The sequence below is a fragment of the Salmo salar genome, chromosome 04 (genome assembly GCF_965601325.2).
Source record: "Salmo salar chromosome 04, fSalSal1, whole genome shotgun sequence".
NCBI lineage: Eukaryota > Metazoa > Chordata > Actinopteri > Salmoniformes > Salmonidae > Salmo > Salmo salar.
The window spans coordinates 85,676,291-85,697,805 of record NC_138294.1 but is presented as its reverse complement, the minus strand read 5'-3'; the positions used below and the strand labels follow the sequence as shown (position 1 = coordinate 85,697,805).

The 21,515-nt window shown below is 45.9% G+C and overlaps 1 pseudogene across 1 annotated transcript; it reads left to right on the top strand.

The window, feature by feature from the left end:
* The first annotated feature begins 938 nt into the window (after positions 1-938).
* On the top strand, positions 939-21,134 carry LOC106603892 (prefoldin subunit 1-like; annotated as a pseudogene). The gene is made up of 4 exons (XR_014391958.1): positions 939-982; positions 2,388-2,418; positions 3,062-3,229; positions 15,510-21,134. The product of XR_014391958.1 is annotated as a prefoldin subunit 1-like (transcript).
* Positions 21,135-21,515: the final 381 nt, after the last annotated feature.

The following is a 21,515-nucleotide window of genomic DNA, read 5'->3' as shown; positions in this document are numbered from 1 at the left end:
CCAGGAGACATCCCGAAAGTCGGTCCTCTCACGAAAACATCTGTAGCGTCCGAAAGGCATCACACTAAGATGAGACTCTCAAGTACACGATGGTGTTGTCCGTTTTGCTCTACGACCCCCACAAGTGTCACAATCAATCACATTGTATTTGTCACATGCTTCATTAACAACAGGTGTGGACTTAACAGTGAAATGCTTACTTAGGGGCTCTTCCCAACAATACAGAGAGAAAAATATAGAGAAATAATAGAAAGTAGTAATAGATACACAACAAGTATAACTTGGCTATATACAAGGAGTATCAGTACTGAGTCAACGGGTAATGATAACTTGGCTATATACAAGGGGTACTAGTACCGAGTTGATGTGCAGGGGTGTCACGAGTTGTCTAAAGGTAACCCAGTACTGGGCCGAAAAAATGAATGGAAGTGAATCAGGTAATTTCCACTTAAAAGGTATACGGGTAATTCCCCTGTAAAAACATTTCAGAGCTTACTTACTCAGATATAGGACAGACAATTCAAAATGACTTCCTTTTTTGCCTGTTTTTCCAATGTATTAATCTGTTATTAAATGTATTTCTATGGGCTAATAGCAGTAAGGCCAAATTCAATGTATCATCAAATAATTTTAAATATTTTTTGGGGATACCTACAGGGGTCATATAATTCCAAATCAAATAGCTAAATGATCCTTGGTTTGACCATCTTAAAACAATTCCATATGTTAACTCAGTAGAAACCCAGCCCTTAGACTCTAGGGGGATACAATATGTATTTCTTGTATGTGTAGCCCATGTATGTGTATTGTGTACCTAAATGTGTAGCTAAATGATCCTTGGTTTGACGATCTTAAAACAATTCCATATGTTAACTTAGTAGAAATCCAGTTCTTAGACTCTAGGGGATACAATACGTATTTCTTTAGTAAAAAGACAGATGCTGGCTGATAATACTGCCATCACCGTCGAGGCAGAGGACATGTAAGTGTAGCCCATGTATCTGATGCTATCTGGCCCCAAAAATATTATTGTATGTCATAATCTTTTTGGCAAGACAGCATTTTGTTACGTTACAGCCTTATTCTAAAATGTATTAAATTGTTTTTCCCCACTCATCAATCTACGCACAATTCCCCATAATGATGAAGCAAAAACCAGGTTTTTAGAATTTTTTGCAAATGTATAAAAAATAATAATACATAAATATCACATTTACATAAGTATTCAGACCCTTTCCTCAGTACTTTGTTGAAGCACCTTTGGCAGCGATTACAGCCTCAAGTCTTCTTGGGTATGACGCTACAAGCTTGGCACACCTGTATTTGGGGAATTCCACCCATTCTTCTCTGCAGATCCTCTCAAGCTCTGTCAGGTTGGATGGGGAGCGTCGCTGCACAGCTATTTTCAGGTCTCTCCAGAAATGTCTGATTGGGTTCAAGTCCGGGCTCTGGCTGGGCCACTCAAGGACATTCAGAGACTTTTCCCGAAGCCTGTGTGCTTAGGCTGTTGGAAGGTGAACCTTCTCCCCAGTCTGAGGTCCTGAGCTCTCTGGAGCACGTTTTCATTAAGGATCTCTCTGTACTTTGCTCCGTTCATCTACAAATACATGTTTTTTAAATATTTTTTTTTGCTCAGAAAACTGGGTTGGGGGAATAAAACCGGGATGGAAGTTGGAGAACCCTAGTGGGGTAAAGTACTTAAGTAGATTTTTTGGGGTATCTGTACTTCACTTTTACTTCACTACATTCCTCCAAACATTTTCCCTGACAAACCAAAGTACTCATTACATTTTGAATTTATCAAGAGAACACATGGTCATTTCTACTGCCTATGTTCTGGCACTCACTAAACACAAATGCTTCATTTGTAAATGATGTATGAGTGTTGGAGTGTGCCCCTGGTTATTTAAAAAGCAAGAAAATGGTGCCATCTGCTTTGCTTAATATAAGGAATTTGAAATGATTTATACTTTTACTTTTGATATTTAAGTATATTTGAGCAATTACATTTACTTTTGATACTTAAGTATATTTTAACCAAATACTTTTAGGCTTTTATTCAAGTAGTATTTTACTGGGTGACTTTCACTTTTACTTGAGTAACTTTCTATTAATGTATCTATACTTTTACTCAAGTATAACAATGGGTACTTTTTCCACCACTGGAAAACCCTGCCATTTAGGCTACTCTCACATACAGAGAAAATGTATTCAGCTTTGCTGATGCTGAAAAAAATATGGCAATATCACAGCCATAATCATTAAATCAAATGTTTTTAGAGTCCTTTTGTAAAAGTGATTGTGGGCAGCTGTGGCTGTACAAGGCGGAAACGGTAGGCTACGGTTAGGAACGTGGTTTGTTGTGACGTTCTCGTTGTGTTCAACAGGGCGGCCCCCATAGATTTACAGCTGAAGAAGGTAAAATATGAAACCCTCTTTTCATTATTTTTATTGAATACAATGGTCGAATAATTTAACTGTAACGGGGACATGATTCAACTGCTGGGTTGTAGAAAAATATATAAGTGTTAGTTACAACAAAGAAGGCTTGTGCGCTAGCTAGTTAACGTTAGCTTCTTAATTCAGCTAGCTAGCTAAGCTCGTGGCAGTTAGGTTAGCTACAGATAGTATAACTTTTGACAATTCTACACTTGGTTAGATAGCTACATGAAAATTAGCTTTGACACAATTATTCATACCAATGTTAGACCTACCTAGTAAAACAAAACTAGCTAGCCAAGTCAAAATCGCGAAGCTAGCTCGCCTGATAGCTAGCTGCAGCAGAGCAGAGAGGGATCATCAATCATTTTGACCAGACCTAGGTTCACTATTTGCAATCATTTCAAATACTTACTTTAGCTGCGAAAAACTTGAGCTTGCCTGTTGCAATAGAAAAGTCCCAAAATTATAAACCCCACCAACCTCAAAAAGGCCATCAATCTAAAATAAGAATTTGTTGTTAACTGACTTGCCTAGCTAAATAAAGGTTAAATAAAAAATAAAAATAGTATGTGAACTCAGGTCTGATGTTGACACAATGTTGTCTTATTTGTTCATGTAGGCCTTTGCAGAGCTGCAATCGAAAAAAGATTGACACACAACAAAAGGCAAAACTGGCAGATCTTCAGATCGACCAGCTCACTGGCATGAAGAAACATGCCAACCTGACAAGTGCAGAAATCAAAACCCTTCCGGACAACACCCACATGTATGAAGGAGTAGGATGCATGTGAGTAGCACTCTCTGGCTGATTACTGTATTTATTCACCAAGAGAACGCTTCCCATGAACTAACTTGTTTATGTTGCTGTCACTTATGATCTTCAGTAGCACAATTATGCTGACCTAAATGTAACCTCATCCTCTCCAAAGATCGGAGCGCAAGTATCACATCACAATTTCGAAACATAAGCCTGGTTTTCAGGGGAAACCCATTACACATATAGACCTGATGTAGTAAGATCTGAATGAAATTCCCACCACCGTCATGACATTAATCAGTCACCCTCCGTGCCTCTTTTACGCTGCTGCTACTCTCTGTTTATTATCTATGCATAGTCACTTTAACTCTACCTACGTGTACATATTACCTCAACTACCTCGACTAACCGGTGCCCCCGCACATTGACTCTGTACCGGTACTCCCTGTATATAGCCTCCACATTGACTCTGTACCGGTACTCCCTGTATATAGCCTCCACATTGACTCTGTACCGGTACCCCCTGTATATAGCCTCCACATTGACTCTGTACCGGTACCCCCTGTATATAGTCTCCACATTGACTCTGTACCGGTACCCCCTGTATATAGCCTCCACATTGACTCTGTACCGGTACTCCCTGTATATAGCCTCCACATTGACTCTGTACCGGTACCCCCTGTATATAGCCTCCACATTGACTCTGTACTCGTACCCCCTGTATATAGTCTCCACATTGACTCTGTACCGGTACCCCCTGTATATAGTCTCCACATTGACTCTGTACCGGTACTCCTGTATATAGTCTCCACATTGACTCTGTACCGGTACCCCCTGTATATAGCCTCCACATTGACTCTGTACCGGTACCCCCTGTATATAGTCTCCACATTGACTCTGTACCGGTACCCCCCTGTATATAGCCTCCACATTGACTCTGTACCGGTACCCCTGTATATAGCCTCCACATTGACTCTGTACCGGTACCCCCTGTATATAGTCTCCACATTGACTCTGTACCGGTACCCCCTGTATATAGTCTCCACATTGACTCTGTACCGGTACCTCCTGTATATAGTCTCCACATTGACTCTGTACCGGTACCCCCTGTATATAGTCTCCACATTGACTCTGTACCGGTACACCCTGTATATAGTCTCCACATTGACTCTGTACCGGTACCTCCTGTATATAGTCTCCACATTGACTCTGTACCGGTACCCCCTGTATATAGTCTCCACATTGACTCTGTACCGGTACACCCTGTATATAGTCTCCACATTGACTCTGTACCGGTACCTCCTGTATATAGTCTCCACATTGACTCTGTACCGGTACCCCCTGTATATACCCTCCACATTGACTCTGTACCGGTACCCCCTGTATATAGCCTCCACATTGACTCTGTACCGGTACCCCCTGTATATAGCCTCCACATTGACTCTGTACCGGTACCCCCTGTATATAGCCTCCACATTAACTCTGTACCGGTACCCCCTGTATATAGCCTCCACATTGACTCTGTACCGGTACCCCCTGTATATAGCCTCCACATTGACTCTGTACCGGTACCCCCTGTATATAGCCTCCACATTGACTCTGTACCGGTACCCCCTGTATATAGTCTCCACATTGACTCTGTACCGGTACCCCCTGTATATAGTCTCCACATTGACTCTGTACCGGTACCCCCTGTATATAGTCTCCACATTGACTCTGTACCGGTACCCCCTGTATACAGCCTCCACATTGACTCTGTACCGGTACCCCCTGTATATAGCCTCCACATTGACTCTGTACCGGTACCCCCTGTATATAGTCTCCACATTGACTCTGTACCGGTACCCCCCTGTATATAGCCTCCACATTGACTCTGTACCGGTACCCCCTGTATATAGTCTCCACATTGACTCTGTACCGGTACCCCCCTGTATATAGTCTCCACATTGACTCTGTACCGGTACCCCCTGTATATAGCCTCCACATTGACTCTGTACCGGTACCCCCTGTATATAGTCTCCACATTGACTCTGTACCGGTACCCCCTGTATACAGCCTCCACATTGACTCTGTACCGGTACCCCCTGTATATAGCCTCCACATTGACTCTGTACCGGTACCCCCTGTATATAGTCTCCACATTGACTCTGTACCGGTACTCCTGTATATAGCCTCCACATTGACTCTGTACCGGTACCCCCTGTATATAGTCTCCACATTGACTCTGTACCGATACCCCCTGTATATAGCCTCCACATTGACTCTGTACCGGTACCCCCTGTATATAGCCTCCACATTGACTCTGTACCGGTACCCCCTGTATATAGTCTCCACATTGACTCTGTACCGGTACCCCCTGTATATAGCCTCCACATTGACTCTGTACGGGTACCCCCTGTATATAGCCTCCACATTGACTCTGTACCGGTACCCCCTGTATACAGCCTCCACATTGACTCTGTACCGGTACCCCCCTGTATATAGCCTCCACATTGACTCTGTACGGGTACCCCCTGTATATAGTCTCCACATTGACTCTGTACCGATACCCCCTGTATATAGCCTCCACATTGACTCTGTACCGGTACCCCCCTGTATATAGCCTCCACATTGACTCTGTACGGGTACCCCCTGTATATAGTCTCCACATTGACTCTGAACCGGTACCCCTGTATACAGCCTCCACATTGACTCTGAACCGGTACCCCTGTATACAGCCTCCACATTGACTCTGTACCGGTACCCCCCTGTATATAGCCTCCACATTGACTCTGTACGGGTACCCCCTGTATATAGCCTCCACATTGACTCTGTACTGGTACCCCCCTGTATATAGTCTCCACATTGACTCTGTACCGGTACCCCCCTGTATATAGTCTCCACATTGACTCTGTACCGGTACCCCCTGTATATAGTCTCCACATTGACTCTGTACCGGTACCCCCTGTATACAGCCTCCACATTGACTCTGTACCGGTACCCCCTGTATATAGCCTCCACATTGACTCTGTACCGGTACCCCCTGTATATAGTCTCCACATTGACTCTGTACCGGTACTCCTGTATATAGCCTCCACATTGACTCTGTACCGGTACCCCCTGTATATAGTCTCCACATTGACTCTGTACCGATACCCCCTGTATATAGCCTCCACATTGACTCTGTACCGGTACCCCCTGTATATAGCCTCCACATTGACTCTGTACCGGTACCCCCTGTATATAGTCTCCACATTGACTCTGTACCGGTACCCCCTGTATATAGCCTCCACATTGACTCTGTACGGGTACCCCCTGTATATAGCCTCCACATTGACTCTGTACCGGTACCCCCTGTATACAGCCTCCACATTGACTCTGTACCGGTACCCCCCTGTATATAGCCTCCACATTGACTCTGTACGGGTACCCCCTGTATATAGTCTCCACATTGACTCTGTACCGATACCCCCTGTATATAGCCTCCACATTGACTCTGTACCGGTACCCCCCTGTATATAGCCTCCACATTGACTCTGTACGGGTACCCCCTGTATATAGTCTCCACATTGACTCTGAACCGGTACCCCTGTATACAGCCTCCACATTGACTCTGTACCGGTACCCCCCTGTATATAGCCTCCACATTGACTCTGTACCGGTACCCCCCTGTATATAGCCTCCACATTGACTCTGTACGGGTACCCCCTGTATATAGTCTCCACATTGACTCTGTACGGGTACCCCCTGTATACAGCCTCCACATTGACTCTGTACGGGTACCCCCTGTATATAGCCTCCACATTGACTCTGTACCGGTACCCCCTGTATACAGCCTCCACATTGACTCTGTACCGGTACCCCCTGTATATAGCCTCCACATTGACTCTGTACCGGTACCCCCTGTATACAGCCTCCACATTGACTCTGTACCGGTACCCCCTGTATATAGCCTCCACATTGACTCTGTACCGTTACCCCCTGTATATAGTCTCCACATTGACTCTGTACCGGTACCCCCTGTATACAGCCTCCACATTGACTCTGAACCGGTACCCCCTGTATATAGCCTCCACATTGACTCTGTACCGGTACCCCCTGTATACAGCCTCCACATTGACTCTGTACCGGTACCCCTGTATATAGCCTCCACATTGACTCTGTACCGTAACACCCTGTATATAGCCTCCACATTGACTCTGTACCGGTACCCCCTGTATACAGCCTCCACATTGACTCTGAACCGGTACCCCTGTATACAGCCTCCACATTGACTCTGTACCGTAACACCCTGTATATAGCCTCCACATTGACTCTGTACCGGTACCCCCTGTATATAGCCTCCACATTGACTCTGTACTGGTACCCCCTGTATACAGCCTCCACATTAACTCTGTACCGGTACCCCCTGTATTTAGCCTCCACATTGACTCTGTACCGGTACCCCCTGTATATAGTCTCCACATTGACTCTGTACCGGTACCCCCTGTATATAGCCTCCACATTGACTCTGTACCGGTACCCCCTGTATATAGTCTCCACATTGACTCTGTACCGGTACCCCCTGTATATAGCCTCCACATTGACTCTGTACCGGTACCCCCTGTATATAGCCTCCACATTGACTCTGTACCGGTACCCCCTGTATATAGCCTCCACATTGACTCTGTACCGGTACCCCCTGTATATAGTCTCCACATTGACTCTGTACCGGTACCCCCTGTATATAGCCTCCACATTGACTCTGTACCGGTACCCCCTGTATATAGTCTCCACATTGACTCTGTACCGGTACCCCCTGTATATAGCCTCCACATTGACTCTGTACCGGTACCCCTGTATATAGCCTCCACATTGACTCTGTACCGGTACCCCCTGTATATAGTCTCCACATTGACTCTGTACCGGTACCCCCTGTATATAGCCTCCACATTGACTCTGTACCGGTACCCCCTGTATATAGCCTCCACATTGACTCTGTACCGGTACCCCCTGTATATAGTCTCCACATTGACTCTGTACCGGTACCCCTGTATATAGCCTCCACATTGACTCTGTACGGGTACCCCCTGTATATAGCCTCCACATTGACTCTGTACCGGTACCCCCTGTATACAGCCTCCACATTGACTCTGTACCGGTACCCCCCTGTATATAGCCTCCACATTGACTCTGTACGGGTACCCCCTGTATATAGTCTCCACATTGACTCTGTACCGATACCCCCTGTATATAGCCTCCACATTGACTCTGTACCGGTACCCCCCTGTATATAGCCTCCACATTGACTCTGTACGGGTACCCCCTGTATATAGTCTCCACATTGACTCTGTACCGGTACCCCTGTATATAGCCTCCACATTGACTCTGTACCGTTAGCCCCTGTATATAGCCTCCACATTGACTCTGTACCGGTACCCCCTGTATACAGCCTCCACATTGACTCTGTACCGGTACCCCCTGTATACAGCCTCCACATTGACTCTGTACCGGTACCCCCTGTATACAGCCTCCACATTGACTCTGTACCAGTACCCCCTGTATACAGCCTCCACATTGACTCTGTACCGGTACCCCCTGTATATAGCCTCCACATTGACTCTGTACCGGTACCCCCTGTATATAGTCTCCACATTGACTCTGTACCGGTACTCCTGTATATAGCCTCCACATTGACTCTGTACCGGTACCCCCTGTATATAGTCTCCACATTGACTCTGTACCGATACCCCCTGTATATAGCCTCCACATTGACTCTGTACCGGTACCCCCTGTATATAGCCTCCACATTGACTCTGTACCGGTACCCCCTGTATATAGTCTCCACATTGACTCTGTACCGGTACCCCCTGTATATAGCCTCCACATTGACTCTGTACGGGTACCCCCTGTATATAGCCTCCACATTGACTCTGTACCGGTACCCCCTGTATACAGCCTCCACATTGACTCTGTACCGGTACCCCCCTGTATATAGCCTCCACATTGACTCTGTACGGGTACCCCCTGTATATAGTCTCCACATTGACTCTGTACCGATACCCCCTGTATATAGCCTCCACATTGACTCTGTACCGGTACCCCCCTGTATATAGCCTCCACATTGACTCTGTACGGGTACCCCCTGTATATAGTCTCCACATTGACTCTGAACCGGTACCCCTGTATACAGCCTCCACATTGACTCTGTACCGGTACCCCCCTGTATATAGCCTCCACATTGACTCTGTACGGGTACCCCCTGTATACAGCCTCCACATTGACTCTGTACCGGTACCCCCTGTATATAGCCTCCACATTGACTCTGTACTGGTACCCCCCTGTATATAGTCTCCACATTGACTCTGTACCGGTACCCCCTGTATACAGCCTCCACATTGACTCTGTACCGGTACCCCCTGTATATAGTCTCCACATTGACTCTGTACCGGTACCCCCTGTATACAGCCTCCACATTGACTCTGTACCGGTACCCCCTGTATATAGCCTCCACATTGACTCTGTACCGGTACCCCCTGTATATAGTCTCCACATTGACTCTGTACCGGTACTCCTGTATATAGCCTCCACATTGACTCTGTACCGGTACCCCCTGTATATAGTCTCCACATTGACTCTGTACCGATACCCCCTGTATATAGCCTCCACATTGACTCTGTACCGGTACCCCCTGTATATAGCCTCCACATTGACTCTGTACCGGTACCCCCTGTATATAGTCTCCACATTGACTCTGTACCGGTACCCCCTGTATATAGCCTCCACATTGACTCTGTACGGGTACCCCCTGTATATAGCCTCCACATTGACTCTGTACCGGTACCCCCTGTATACAGCCTCCACATTGACTCTGTACCGGTACCCCCCTGTATATAGCCTCCACATTGACTCTGTACGGGTACCCCCTGTATATAGTCTCCACATTGACTCTGTACCGATACCCCCTGTATATAGCCTCCACATTGACTCTGTACCGGTACCCCCCTGTATATAGCCTCCACATTGACTCTGTACGGGTACCCCCTGTATATAGTCTCCACATTGACTCTGAACCGGTACCCCTGTATACAGCCTCCACATTGACTCTGTACCGGTACCCCCCTGTATATAGCCTCCACATTGACTCTGTACCGGTACCCCCCTGTATATAGCCTCCACATTGACTCTGTACGGGTACCCCCTGTATATAGTCTCCACATTGACTCTGTACGGGTACCCCCTGTATACAGCCTCCACATTGACTCTGTACGGGTACCCCCTGTATATAGCCTCCACATTGACTCTGTACCGGTACCCCCTGTATACAGCCTCCACATTGACTCTGTACCGGTACCCCCTGTATATAGCCTCCACATTGACTCTGTACCGGTACCCCCTGTATACAGCCTCCACATTGACTCTGTACCGGTACCCCCTGTATATAGCCTCCACATTGACTCTGTACCGTTACCCCCTGTATATAGTCTCCACATTGACTCTGTACCGGTACCCCCTGTATACAGCCTCCACATTGACTCTGAACCGGTACCCCCTGTATATAGCCTCCACATTGACTCTGTACCGGTACCCCCTGTATACAGCCTCCACATTGACTCTGTACCGGTACCCCTGTATATAGCCTCCACATTGACTCTGTACCGTAACACCCTGTATATAGCCTCCACATTGACTCTGTACCGGTACCCCCTGTATACAGCCTCCACATTGACTCTGAACCGGTACCCCTGTATACAGCCTCCACATTGACTCTGTACCGTAACACCCTGTATATAGCCTCCACATTGACTCTGTACCGGTACCCCCTGTATATAGCCTCCACATTGACTCTGTACTGGTACCCCCTGTATACAGCCTCCACATTAACTCTGTACCGGTACCCCCTGTATTTAGCCTCCACATTGACTCTGTACCGGTACCCCCTGTATATAGTCTCCACATTGACTCTGTACCGGTACCCCCTGTATATAGCCTCCACATTGACTCTGTACCGGTACCCCCTGTATATAGTCTCCACATTGACTCTGTACCGGTACCCCCTGTATATAGCCTCCACATTGACTCTGTACCGGTACCCCCTGTATATAGCCTCCACATTGACTCTGTACCGGTACCCCCTGTATATAGCCTCCACATTGACTCTGTACCGGTACCCCCTGTATATAGTCTCCACATTGACTCTGTACCGGTACCCCCTGTATATAGCCTCCACATTGACTCTGTACCGGTACCCCCTGTATATAGTCTCCACATTGACTCTGTACCGGTACCCCCTGTATATAGCCTCCACATTGACTCTGTACCGGTACCCCTGTATATAGCCTCCACATTGACTCTGTACCGGTACCCCCTGTATATAGTCTCCACATTGACTCTGTACCGGTACCCCCTGTATATAGCCTCCACATTGACTCTGTACCGGTACCCCCTGTATATAGCCTCCACATTGACTCTGTACCGGTACCCCCTGTATATAGTCTCCACATTGACTCTGTACCGGTACCCCTGTATATAGCCTCCACATTGACTCTGTACCGGTACCCCTGTATATAGCCTCCACATTGACTCTGTACCGGTACCCCCTGTATATAGTCTCCACATTGACTCTGTACCGGTACCCCTGTATATAGCCTCCACATTGACTCTGTACCGTTAGCCCCTGTATATAGCCTCCACATTGACTCTGTACCGGTACCCCCTGTATACAGCCTCCACATTGACTCTGTACCGGTACCCCCTGTATATAGCCTCCACATTGACTCTGTACCAGTACCCCCTGTATACAGCCTCCACATTGACTCTGTACCGGTACCCCCTGTATACAGCCTCCACATTGACTCTGTACCAGTACCCCCTGTATACAGCCTCCACATTGACTCTGTACCGGTACCCCCTGTATACAGCCTCCACATTGACTCTGTACCGGTACCCCCTGTATATAGCCTCCACATTGACTCTGTACCGTTACCCCCTGTATATAGCCTCCACATTGACTCTGTACCGTAACACCCTGTATACAGCCTCCACATTGACTCTGTACCGGTACTCCCTGTATATAGCCTCCACATTGACTCTGTACCGGTACCCCCTGTATATAGCCTCCACATTGACTCTGTACCGGTACCCCCTGTATATAGCCTCCACATTGACTCTGTACCGGTACCCCCTGTATATAGCCTCCACATTGACTCTGTACCGTTACCCCCTGTATATAGCCTCCACATTGACTCTGTACCGGTACCCCCTGTATATAGCCTCCACATTGACTCTGTACCGGTACCCCCTGTATATAGCCTCCACATTGACTCTGTACCGGTAGCCCCTGTATATAGTCTCCACATTGACTCTGTACCGGTACCCCCTGTATATAGCCTCCACATTGACTCTGTACCGTTACCCCCTGTATACAGCCTTGCTATTGTTATTTTACTGGTACTGTTTAATTATTTGTTACCTTTATTTTAAAATTTGTACTTATCTATTTTTTTACTTAATACTTATTTTTCTTAAAACTTCTGAAAGCATTGTTGGTTAGGGGCTTGTAAGTAAGCATTTCACTGTAAGGTTGTATTCGGCACATGTGACAAATAAAATTTGATTTGATTTAATTTGAAACCTCATTCACTTTCACTTCCTCTGTGTGTGTGTGTGTGTGTGTGTGTGTGTGTGTGTGTGTGTGTGTGTGTTGTGTGTGTGTGTGTGTGTGTGTGTGTGTGTGTGTGTGTGTGTGTGTGTGTGTGTGTGTGTGTGTCGATAAATGTCTGTATCCTTCAATTTGTCTCGATTCCCTCTACTTAGACAATGTCCTTTGTTGAGTCTTGTACAGTTAGTGTACTGTTTTATCCCGAAAACAATAACGCCTCAGTTTATCATTAGGCTACATCGTGCCCAAATTTAACTGGAATTCAATGTGTGCCCTTATTGATGCCTTTCACTAGCATGGCTAGCACTACTGTTTTTTAAATGTGACTTCTTGTGAAGGGCTTCTCCCCTCAAACCCTGATTTCATGCTTTCCCTCTCACTCTCCTTTCCCCTCTCCTCTTTCCCTCTCCTTTTTCCCTCTCCTCTCTCCTCTTTCCCCCTCCCTCTCCTCTTTTCCCCCTCTCTCCTCTTTCTTTCCCTCTCTCCTCTTTCCCTCTCCTTTTTCCCTCTCCTCTCAATTTTCTTTCCCCCTCCCTCTCTCCTCTTTCTCTTCCTCTCCCTCCTCTTTCCCTCTCCTCTTTCCTTCTCCTCTCTCCTCTTTCTCTCCCCTCTCCTGTCTTTCCCTCTCATCTCGCCCCTTTCCCCTCTTTCCCTCTCCTCTCTCCTCTTTCTCTCCCCTCTCCTGTCTTTCCCTCTCATCTCGCCCCTTTCCCCTCTTTCCCTCTCTCCTCTCTCCTCTTTCCCTCTCTCCTCTCTCCTCTCTCTTTCCCTCCCCTTTCTCCTCTTTCCCTCTCTCCTCTCTCCTCTTTCTCTCTCCTCTCCCCTCTTTCCCTATCCTCTCGCCTCTTTCCCTCTCCTCTCTCCTCTCCCTCTCTCATCTTTCTCTCTCCTCTCTCCTCTTTCCCTCTCCTATCTCCTCTTTATCTCTCCTCATTCCTCTCTCCTCTTTCTCTCCCCTCTCTCCTCTTTCCCTCTCATCTCTCTTCTTTCCCTCTCCTCTCTCCTCTTTCCCTCTCCTCTCTCCTCTCCCCTCTCCTCTTTCCCTCTCCTCTCTCCTCTTTCCCTCTCCTCTCTCCTCTTTCCCTCTCCTCTCTCCTCTTTCCCTCTCCTCTCTCCTCTTTCCCTCTCCTTTTCCCGCTTTCCCTCTCTTCTCTCCTCTTGCTTCTCTCCTCTCTCCTCTTTCCCTCTCCTCTCTCCTCTTTCCCTTTCCTCTCTCCTCTTTCCCTCTCCTCTCTCCTCTCCCCTTCCTCTCTCCTCTTTCCCTCTCATCTCTCCTCTTTCCCTCTCATCTCTCTTCTTTCCCTCTCCTCTCTCCTCTTTCCCTCTCCTCTCTCCTCTCCCCTCTCCTCTTTCCCTCTCCCTCTCTCCTCTTTCCCTCTCCTCTCTCCTCTTTCTCCTCTCCTCTCTCCTCTTTCCCTCTCCTCTCTCCTCTTTCCCTCTCCTCTCTCCTCTTTCCCTCTCCTTTTCCCGCTTTCCCTCTCTTCTCTCCTCTTGCTTCTCTCCTCTCTCCTCTTTCCCTCTCCTCTCTCCTCTTTCCCTTTCCTCTCTCCTCTTTCCCTCTCCTCTCTCCTCTCCCCTATCCTCTCTCCTCTTTCCCTCTCCTCTCTTCTCTCCCTCTCTCCTCTTTCCCTCTCTTCTCTCCCTCTCTCCTCTTTCCCTCTCTTCTCTCCCTCTCTCCTCTTTCCCTCTCCTCTCTTCTCTCCTCTTTCCCTCTCCTTTCTCCTCTTTCCCTCTCCTCTCTCCTCTTTCCCTCTCCTCTCCTCCTCTTTCCCTCTCCTCTCTCCTCTCCCTCTCTCATCTTTCTCTCTCCTCTCCCTCTCTCATCTTTCTCTCTCCTCTCTCCTCTTTCCCTCTCCTATCTCCTCTTTATCTCTCCTCATTCCTCTCTCCTCTTTCTCTCCCCTCTCTCCTCTTTCCCTCTCATCTCTCCTCTTTCCCTCTCATCTCTCTTCTTTCCCTCTCCCCTCTCCTCTTTCCCTCTCCTCTCTCCTCTTTCCCTCTCCTCTTTCCCTCTCCTCTCTCCTCTTTCCCTCTCCTCTCTCCTCTTTCCCTCTCATCTCTCCTCTTTCCCTCTCATCTCTCTTCTTTCCCTCTCCTCTCTCCTCTTTCCCTCTCCTCTCTCCTCTCCCCTCTCCTCTTTCCCTCTCCCTCTCTCCTCTTTCCCTCTCCTCTCTCCTCTTTTCCTCTCCTCTCTCCTCTTTCCCTCTCCTCTCTCCTCTTTCCCTCTCCTCTCTCCTCTTTCCCTCTCCTTTTCCCGCTTTCCCTCTCTTCTCTCCTCTTGCTTCTCTCCTCTCTCCTCTTTCCCTCTCCTCTCTCCTCTTTCCCTTTCCTCTCTCCTCTTTCCCTCTCCTCTCTCCTCTCCCCTATCCTCTCTCCTCTTTCCCTCTCCTCTCTTCTCTCCCTCTCTCCTCTTTCCCTCTCTTCTCTCCCTCTCTCCTCTTTCCCTCTCTTCTCTCCCTCTCTCCTCTTTCCCTCTCCTCTCTTCTCTCCTCTTTCCCTCTCCTTTCTCCTCTTTCCCTCTCCTCTCTCCTCTTGCTTCTCTCATCTTTCCCTCTCCTCTCTCCCTCTCCTCTCTCCTCTTTCCCTCTCCTCTCTCCTCTTTCCCTCTCCTCTCCTCTCCTCCTCTCTCCCTCTCCTCTCTCCTCTTTCCCTCTCCTCTCCTCTCTCCTCTTTCCCTCTCCTCTCTCTCAGGTTCATCTTGCAGTCTAAAGAAGATATCAAGACACAGCTGACTGACAAACAGAAGACGGCGAATGAGAAAATGAAGGAGCTTGAGGTGCGCAGTAATATTGGCACAGATATGAGTGCACATAGATCCATCCACTGTTAAATATTACGACGTTTCAACCCTTGATATCTCTCCCACTTAGCTTTGTAGGGTTCTGAGTTGTGGTGGTAATGAGGATATTGAGAACAAATGACAAACGCTTGGGTCGTGCTCAGGCACACACCTTGCTAAATCTAAGTTTTACATCACCTTTTATACAGTGCATTTGTAAAGTATTCAGATCCCTTGACTTTTTCCACATTTTGTTACATTACAGTCGTATTCTAAATGTATATAAAAAAAATCTATCGCCACACAATACCCCATATTGACAAAGCATAAGTATACCCCATATTGCACCTTACATAAGTATTCAGACCCTTTGCTATTAGACTTGAAATTGAGCTCAGGTGCATCCTGTTTCCATTGATCATCTTTGAGATGTTTTTTCAACTTGATTGGAGTCCACCTGTGGTAAATTAAATTGATTGGACATGATTTGGAAAGGCACACACCTGTATATATATATATATATAAGGTCCCACAGTTTACAGTGCATGTCAGAGCAAATACCAAGCTGTGAGGTCTAAGGAATTGTGTCAAGGCACAGATCTGGGGAAGGGTACCAAAAAATGTCTGCAGCATTGATGGTCCCCAATAACACAGTAGCCTCATAATTCTTTAATGTAAGATGTTTGGAACCACCAAGACTCTTCCTAGAGCTGGCCGCACAGCCAAACTGCGCAATCTGGGGAGAAGGGCCTTGGTCAGGGAGGTGACCAATAACCCGATGGTCACTCTGACAGAGCTCCAGAGTTCATCTGTGGAGATGGCATAACCTTCCAGAAGGACAACCATCTCAGCAGCACTCTCCAATCAGGCCTTTATGGTAGAGTGGCCAGACGGAATCCACTCCTCCGTAAAAGGCACATGACAGCCCGCTTGGAGTTTGCCAAAAGGCACCTAAAGGACTCAGACCATGAGAAACAAGATTATCTGGTCCGTAGGAAACCAAGATTGAACTCTTTGGCCTGAATGCTAAGCATTATGTCTGGAGGAAATCTGGCACCATCCCTATGGTGAAGCATGGTGGTGGCAGCATCATGCTGTGGGGATGTTTTTCAGTGGCAGGGACTGGGAGACTAGTCAGGATCGAGGGACAGATGAACGGAGCAAAGTACAGAGAGATCCTTAATGAAAACACACTCCAGAGAGCTCAGGACCTCAGACTGGGGTGAGGGTTCACCTTCCAACAGGACAACAACCCTAAGCACACAGCCAAGACTCTGAATGTCCTTGAGTGGCCCAGCCAGAGCCCGGACTTGAACCCAATCTAACATCCCTGGAGAGCTGTGCAGCAACGCTCCCCATCCAACCTGACAGAGTTTGAGAGGATCTGCAGAGAAGAATGGGAGAAACCCCCCAAATACAGGTGTGCCAAGCTTGTAGCGTCATACCCAATCGCTGCCAAAGGTGCTTCAACAAAGTACTGAGTAAAGGGTCTGAATACTTATGTAAATGTAATATTTCATTTTTTATTTTTAATACATTTGCAACATTTTCTAAAAACCTTTTTTTGCTTTGTCATTATGGGGAATTGTGTGTAGATTGATGAGGAAAAAAACAATTGAATCCATTTTAGAATAAGGCTGTTTTATTTTATTTAACTAGTCAGTTAATTAAGAACAAATTCTTATTTTCAGCGACGGCCTAGGAACAGTGGGTGTTTAACAAGGGCAGAACGACAGATTTTCACCTTGCCAGCTCGGGGATTCAATCTTGCAACCTTTCGGTTACAAGTCCAACGCTCTAACCACTAGGCTACCTGCCGCCCCATACGCTGTAACGTAACAAAATGTGTTAAAAGTCAAGGGGTCTGAATGCTTTGCCGAATGCACTGTACAGTATATGCTGTCAACGTACCAACATATACATTCTCATTGGTGAGTACAGAAACATCTGATCACTTTGTGGCTTGGTCAATATGGAAACATGGCTTTTAGGGCTTGTTCTAATCATCGGTACATCTAATCTTCTTAATTTCCTGTGAGAAGTACAGAGTTACCTAACATAGCACACAAACAATGTTTGAGATCAACACACTGTATGTGATGTGTCCAAACAGATGTTACATGAACCTTCTAACCACTAAAGTCATAACCATATCTAATTTTCAATTCATGAATTTCAAGTCACTTTCTGAATTGACCTAAACCCTACTGTAAATGTTGCAGTCACGACACCCTGTTGTAGTCGCCCCACCCTGTTGCAGTCACTACACCCTGTTGGAGTCACTACATCCGGTTGTAGTCACTACACCCTGTTGGAGTCACTGCACCCTGTTGGAGTCACTGCACCCTGTTGTAGTCGCTGCACCCTGTTGCAGTCACTGCACCCTGTTGGAATCACCTTACCCTGTTGCAGTCACTACACCCTGTTGCAGTCACTACACCCTGTTGCAGTCACTGCACCCTGTTGCAGTCACTTCACCCTGTTGCAGTCACTGCACCCTGTTGCAGTCACTGCACCCTGTTGCAGTCACTGCACCCTGTTGCAGTAACTGCACCCTGTTCCAGTCACTTTACCCTGTTGCAGTCACTTTACCCTGTTGCAGTCACTTTACCCTGTTGCAGTCACTACACCCTGTTGGAGTCACTACACCCTGTTGCAGTCACTGCACCCTGTTGGAATCACTACACCCTGTTGCAGTCACTGCACACTGTTGCAGTCACTACACCCTGTTGGAATCACTACACCCTGTTGGAATCACTTCACCCTGTTGCAGTCACTGCACCCTGTTGCAGTCACTGCACCCTGTTGGAATCACTACACCCTGTTGCAGTCACTACACCCTGTTGCAGTCGCTGCACCCTGTTGCAGTCGCTACACCCTGTTGCAGTCGCTACACCCTGTTGCAGTCGCTTCACCCTGTTGCAGTCGCTACACCCTGTTGCAGTCACTACACCCTGTTGCAGTCACTACACCCTGTTGTAGTCACTACACCCTGTTGCAGTCAATGCACCCTGTTATAGTCACTGTACTGTGAATATTGACTTCATGCCAAGACCTAATCCCAGTTCTAGCATACTTTCCATTTTTCCTGAGTGACACAGCCTCTCTTTTTTAAAACGGGATGTTTGTTTTCTCTCTGCAGTCTCAAATATAGCCTGTAGCATTTTCTTTATCATTTATGCTATTCATTTTTAAGACCAGTCTAACTTAAATTAATGATGGCTTTAAGGGCGTTTTTATATTGTCTGGAATGTAACGGATATCTGTGAAAAAACAGACATCCTATGTTGGCCAAATACAAATGGTGCAAATAATCTTTCGCACAACTTGTACAATATACAAATGTGTCGTTCCTAAGACGTCTGTGGCTGTGTGAACGGCCCTGTGTCTATTTAAAGAAACTTGACAGTGACACTGGGTTATCAGGCCATGAAGGAAGTGACTGAGAAAACCAGCTCTCTATCGCAGAATGCATGGAATTCTCTCCCCTATGTGTGTAGATATGGAAAGTCTCTGTAGCATCTTTAATGGGAATTCCACGAGAGCTCTTCCTTACTCATGTTTCAGCAGACACAAATAGCTTTTACTAGACATTTCTCTATTTCTGAAGTACATACTAATGCACTCCTTATTATACTGAACAAAAATATAAATACTTGAGGCATCCGTGGCATTGTGTTGTGTGACAAAACTTCACATATTAAAATGGCCTTTTATTGTCCCCAGCACAAGGTGCACCTGTGTAATGATCATGCCGTTTAATCAGCTTCTTGATATGCCACACCTGTCAGGTGGATGGATTAACTTGGCAAAAGAGAAATGCTCACAAACAGGGATGTAAACAAATTTGTGCACAACATTTTAGAGAAATAAGCTTTTTGTGATTTATTTTATTTTATTTCAGCTCATGAAAAATGGGACCAACACTACTTGTTGCGTTTCATATTTATGTTCAGTGTAGAAATGTAATTACCAATGCAACTAACATGGAATCTATTATCCCAACAACAACAACGACTAGTGTGAAATATGTGATGGAGCTACGATGACGGTATGACTGTTCCACCCTGACCTGTCAAGAACGTGACCTGTGGGGACAAAGCTCCCATACACCTCCACCCTGTACCATAGGAAATATCGGTCACAAAGAATGGCGTCAGCTGGCATTTCTGAACAAATGCTTTTCACTGTACCAGTCCTTTGTCCGCTATCGACCAGGACAGCAGTTCCTAGTTTCCCTGGAAACAAGGATTTCATTGAGTTCAGTGGGATTTCACTATGTTATATTAATCAACAGCTGTTTCTGGGCCCTAATTTATAAACATATATTTTAAACTAAATATCAGCGTGCGCCATTTTGGAACAGACTGTACACGCGTAAAAAAATAATAATATTTGTAAACTTGGCGCATGTTTCCCGTAGAAAATCGGACATGTCGTAAAACTGCGCTTGTGAACCAGCGTTATAACTCCACCGTTTATGGCGACAATAACGCCCTTATTTGCTCTATACTTTGGATGTATTGGAATTAGGCCAAGACAGTTGGTCAGGGTTCCCCAACTGGTTGCCCGCGGGTGGTTTTATTTGCCCCCCGAAGTTTTATGAGCAACATTTTATTTTTTCATAGTTGGACATAAAAGACTGTAAAAACACAAAGAAATCAGCTCCAAGTGATTTTAATTTAGGAAATCTGTTCTCAAGTATTCCCATGCATAATAGAAAGACAAATGTAAGCACGGTTTGAAATTATTATGTTTTAGTCAAATATTATATCTGTTTTGGGATTCTTGTGGTCAATTTGCAGTCTACAAATTATATGTAATTATGTACCGGCAACCCAAACATGGCGCTCAAGAAAAAAATGGCCCGCGATTTTAATATAGTTGACGATCCCTGCATTAGGTTATCGAAAAGAAATGGAAATTGCGAACTTGATCAAATGTCTTTGCAGGTGTTGGCAGAATGTTTTCTTGTGACATTTGCTGTATCTGACCGTTTCTGAGAGTCAAAAACAATTGCATATTGTTGTGGACCTGTAAATAGATTGTTTCAATTATACTGTATGTTATAAACCGTGCCCCCTTTCGTATGCATAGAGCACAAAACTCGAAATAACTATAGCCTATCTAATAGGCCCAATTAACTGAGAGATGTGCATGGTTGTTGTATGGGAATATGAACTCATCATGGCCAGAAAAGGTGAGGATTTTATTCTGCAATGGTTATGATATATGTATTATTTATTATGTTTGTAAATGACAAACGTCAATGGGAAAGGTGAACCGTTTGTTCTATTGTTAAACTGTGCTTCGGATCGCATAGAGCAAAAATACTTGAAATAGCTTATCTGTTTACTACTGTGAAGTGGTTCCAATTAAATGAGAGCTGGGAAGAATGGTAGGTAGCCTGTGCTAACTTGTTGTACGCCTATAGGCTATTTTGTGATACGAGTAGCCTATGACATCATCACAGTCAGAAAAGGTGAGGAATTTATTCTGCAATGTTCATGGAAATGCAATAAATAATGGGAAATAAATGCCTACTTGTAATTATTTTAGAATGCAAAGATAAAAAAAAAAAAAAATATTCTCACTAACAGCAAATGATTGCATCTTGTTATTATATTTAGCTACCTGTTTTTAGGTTTTGAATAAGAGTGTCATCATATAATCCCTACTACTAGCCTTCTTGCAATGCAGTACTTCAACCACTAGAAACTGCCAACACATGGTCTGATGTTTGCGGGAGGATAGGCATATTCTCACCTCAAATTTAGTTAAAAAAAATATATATATATATAAATGCCAACTTTTGCATGAGAACTGCCATACACATGTTTTGGGGTAAATGTTGTACATACACAAGGTTTATAAATGAGGCCCCAGGTCTTAAGACAAGTTTCCTGATGGGGATCATG